At 40.1% G+C, this 4,964-nt stretch overlaps 1 protein-coding gene across 1 annotated transcript in view; it reads right to left on the reverse strand.

The window, feature by feature from the left end:
• Positions 1–3,415, reverse strand: part of CUNH1orf198 (chromosome unknown C1orf198 homolog) — a 21,849-nt gene extending 18,434 nt beyond the window's left edge. The window contains exon 1 of the mRNA XM_019527284.1: positions 3,319–3,415. The gene's annotated coding sequence lies outside the window, so the exon portion shown is untranslated. The remainder of the gene's footprint in view (positions 1–3,318) is intronic.
• Positions 3,416–4,964: the final 1,549 nt, after the last annotated feature.

Raw genomic sequence — 4,964 nt, forward strand, 5'->3', positions numbered from 1 at the left:
ACAAACCTGGCCCAAGTTCCACTGCTATAACAAAACCAATATTCCAAGTTGTGTTCCAAATTATACAGTGGTCCACCTAGAGCCTTGAACCCCGCCATACAAGATCTGCAGTTATCACCTTTAAGTGCCACTGAATAGTTTGCAAACGTGTGACAGTCAACAAATATGTTCTCTCTCTGAATGTGCTACACTTCCCTAGTGAAAGGTTTACATGAGAATGTTCATAGTAATGCTAAAAACGACCAGCTTCACCTCTTTCTTTGCAGTTTTCCTTTGAAAACCCACTAAAAAGTTATAAAAGGAAAGACAAGAAATTAACTGTTAAAATAAACCCATGTCAAAAACACAGCTAAAAATAGCTGAGAGATTATTTGAGTCTTCAAATTCAGACCTGCTTATTACTTAACGCACTGGATTTGCCTTTACAAGAAAAAGTTTTTAAAATGTACTTCTGAAAACAGGTGGTTATAGCAAGGGTTTCACAAAATTATCTCTGAAATGAAACAAAAAGGCTATATAGTTTCATAAACATGTTCTCCCCCAGCAACATCTCCCAATGACATTTTTACCCATCCAATAACTAACAGGAAAACTGCATGCTGGAGATACCTCACGGAGACCCTGAACAAACAGAGAGCTGATAAAATGACTTCAATACAATAGGCAAGGAATTCTTAGGATGATATCTTTTATTGGACCAACTTTTATTGGGTAGTTGGTATAGAGTTAGACAAGCTCTTAAATACAAGACCCAATGAAGAATGTCCTGTATTCAAAAGCTTGTCTAACACTATCCCAGCTACCCAGTTGGTCCAATAAAAGATATCACCCTAAGAAATCCTTGCCTCATGCATCACTTGTGGACCATCATGGCTACAAACTCACTCTTGCACTTCAGTACAACAGAAATTTTAGAGAAATTTGTCTTTGGTTATATATATCCAAATACAAATAAATGGAAATTTTTCCAGTCACACCTAGTAGGATTTGCGGGCTCTCCAGCATTCCTATTAAATTTCAGGAAAGGAAACAAGCAGTTTGTATTGTAAACTAAGACTATCTGGCTCCTTCTAATTTGATTTTCCTGTATGTGTTACATGGACTGGAGTCATATGTCTATGTAACATCTGATTCTGAATGTACTTAGCTGTGTCAGTCTCAACTAATTTTCTATTGAATTCCTTCTGCCAGAATTAGAAATGCCCTCTTATGTCTATTTTTAAGTGCACACTACTTGGAGATGAAACGCTGAACATTAAACAAGATATAAAGTTTTTGAGTGGAAAAACCTCAAAAAGGACTGATGATTCAGCTAAGGGAAGGAATCTGATGAAATGGAAGGCTTGGAAAACAGAAGGGGAAAAGAAACAATACAAAGTCCATAGTCCTGGAGGAAAGAGATTCTCTGATCTGATGTTTCACTTAATCTTTCACCTAAGAGCAACATGCACTGATGCTTTAAATAAAACTGGATTAATTTATTGTAAAAATTTCATCTATGTTCTTATCAATTATACAGTTGATCCAAATCCTCTGAATTTATTTTTTTTAATTAAAAAAATGGACAACATTCTCCTGAATCATGTTCCTCATTCTTTGACCATTGCTACAAAAACCTGACTACATCCTGTCTAGGTTCAAAACCAATCAGCAACACCTTTAAATACTGTTGATACAGCAGACTGCACTTTGCTTCAGTTCAGACATGAAGGCAACTGATAGTCAAAGAACTCTGTATTCTCCCATTTTAAATCACTACAAGGAAAGACATCCAATATGCTATCCATCTGACTACCTGAAGCAAACTAAAATGCCTAGAGTTTGGTAGATAAATCACTTTTCTTCTGCACTTTCTCAGCTGCCTGCCACTGTGGGATCTATTTGTACTAGAGAGATTAAACTTCTTAAAGATAAAGATGGAAGACAAAACCTGCAGATAGATACAGCAACTTAGATACACCCATTAAGTCTCTTAGCTCAGCTCATTAGTTTGCTGCTGCCATACTCCCTTCATTTCTGTAGTTTCATCTGATAGATGACAGCAAAGTCTTTAGGTTGGTCTGGAGTCAACATGTATTGCTAGACACTAGGCACATCTACACGTGCCATTACTCTGCCCAGAAGCAATTAACTCTGGAGCAATAAGCTGCAGAGTTTATTCATGCATAGCTCACGGAGCTGGGTTGGAGCAGCCCCAGCTGACAAGGAGCCCTGGGGGTCAGCCTGCCAACTCAGGGCTACTCCCCCTGGTTCAATGTGCTAGAGTTTGTGCTATCCAGCAGACAGCCCCCACACTGAAGCACCATCATGCCCCAGCCAGCCCCTCCTGTGTCTACACATGCGCTGCTGAAGAGTTTTTTTACTCTGCAGCAGGACAATACTTGTAAATAATCAGTATTTACAAGCACTATCCTACCGCACAGTAAATTAGTTTACTCCAACCTAATAGAGGCACACATGTAGAGGAATATTAAAAGCTAGACAATAGGATTACTAGTTACTTTTCAACTGTGGTTTTGTTTCCCAGATGCACCACATAGCTATCATGGATTATTAATTATCCTGACCTCTTAAAAGGAGACAGGGTACAACAGAATGTAATAATATCTGGGAAGCTGAGAGGAGTCAAAGGATATCAAGATAGAGCCTGAAAACATTTTGTTACGTTTTTCAATTTCCAAACCAACCTCCACAAAGGCCAAGTTCATACTTTGTATCAGGGCTGTCCAAATTCTAGACAACTGGGCATAGATTACTGTAAAAGCAGCAGCTTATGCAGAGGCTGTACTGAGTCAGGCTGGCCCAAAAGTGCAACTACAAGGGGAAGGGTGGTCAGGGATATTCCCCTTCCTGCAATGTGCTGACATCCCTACTCAGAGATAAACTAAATTTCCCAAACGCCACCCTCCAAGGAACATTGCCTGGGGCCCTGCTCAACTTACTCAGGGTTGTGCCATAAGCATGCACTGATGCCCCTCATTTCCCCTAGCCCAGTGCCGGCGAAGCCACATCATGCCCTCCCCATAGTCTTACTCACGCGACTGCTCCAGATTCCATTCTTATTCAGTATCAAGCACACTGCAGGGCATCAAGCACCCTGCATACTAACAGTCCAATACCTTCCCGCATCCATGTAAGTCAGTAAAACAAACTAAGACTGATTCTCCTATCTGCTAAGGCCAACTTACATGGCTGTCACAGGGTAAGGGGGCCTTCAAGCATATCAACTGTCAAATGAGAATAAGGTCAATGATGTCAATGAGAACAGGATCAGTTTCAAGCAGCCCTGATACTAAAATAAAAATACAGCAAACTCACCTTGGTCTCCCAGGAGAAAGGGGCTGAATGTTCATCTTGCCAAGTTATGTCCTGAAATGAAAGAAAAAATAAAAATAAAATGCAGACATATTATAAGACAATTGTAGAGGTAAAGCTGTATGATTTTACTGACCTTTCCACATCCAAAAATATAATATAAACAGCCACAATATGGGAGGGATGGGTCAGCGGGGGAAGACTTTGAATGAGATGAAGACCAAACCGTTTCACAAGCAATCGCTGCCACTGACAGACTCAAAAATGCTTTTTGAGAACATAAATTATCTGGGGATGGGACTATCATTTATTTTGTCTTTGTACATGGCCTTGTAAAATTAAGCCTTAGCCAGGTCTGGGCCTCAAGAGACACATTTGCTATCAGACTGAAAAATATACCCTATTTCTAACTGTCACCAAGTATTTTCTATGTGAGATACCAACTTCACACACATTAAATTCATATACCTACTTTAATGACCAAACTAAAATAAATATCCTGTGCACCTTAAGGAATAGTTAAAAGGCAATTACATTGTGAAAAATGACACCACCACAACCGCATTGCTAAGTCCCACTGCTTCAGGAACGCCATTTCAACGCTGCAAAAAAAATACATCCCCCTCACCCCGGTCAGTCCTGCAGACTCAATCTGGGTTCTTTCTGGCTCACGTGTCAATATCAGTAATATATATTTTTCTTTTGAAAACTGGTTAATAAGTTGTGGTGTTGTGCATGAAATGACATCCATTTTCCTTTCACAGAGCCATGCTGGATCTACAGCACTAATATTTATTCAATAAAAATAGCAGAGCTCATCAGGGATCGATCCTGGTTTTCTCTGTTTAAATATCACAAATTCTCTGATTAAAAAACCCCAAATCCACAATTAAAATGAAATGCCACTATACACACATGCATATTTAAGTATCAATTGAACACAATTTTTTATCGATATATTTACAATTTTAAAGCAATTTGGAAGCCTACCAGTGCCTCAATCACTATAAAATAAATTCTGAGCACCTATAAATGTTGGTATTTGATTTTAGGTTTTTTAATCATGAAAAATCAGAGCTCCATCTGCCCCCTTCACTTGTCAGGGCATAGGTCCAGGCCCCTCACTCCCCAGCCATAGCCCCCCAGTCCTGCTGGTGCCCCTCACTCCCCAGCCACAGCCCCAGCCACAGCCAATTTTTTTGACCAGAAGTCACATTTTAAGAGAGAAGAGTGCCTGAATTGTAAGCCAACTGCTAAACCCACAGCTCTACAATTTCAGAACTGAATCTATTCTTCCAGCATGGACCCCACTGAAGGTACAGCAAAGCGTTGTGAACTTAGGACCAGAAACTCACACAGTAGTATGCGTTAGACCTATATGTTATACAACGACTGTGGGCCTAGGCCCCCTAGGAAATGCAAGGCCCACCTCAAAGGCCACAAGGAGGCCCCTAGATGTATAACAACTAAGTGCTTGAGACAACAAATAAGAAACTTGAATGGGGTGTAGTGTGTTAGGGCCACATGCCTCTTTATATCCCCAATGCGAGGGCATAAAGGACAGTGGCCATAACTGTCTCTCAGTTTCCTCTCAATCTGAAGCCAATAGTTACTACAGATTTAAAAGAAATGAGAATGGGTGATAGGCT

Source organism: Gavialis gangeticus, unplaced genomic scaffold (assembly GCF_001723915.1).
Source record: "Gavialis gangeticus isolate Ggan-Ray unplaced genomic scaffold, GavGan_comp1, whole genome shotgun sequence".
Lineage (NCBI taxonomy): Eukaryota > Metazoa > Chordata > Crocodylia > Gavialidae > Gavialis > Gavialis gangeticus.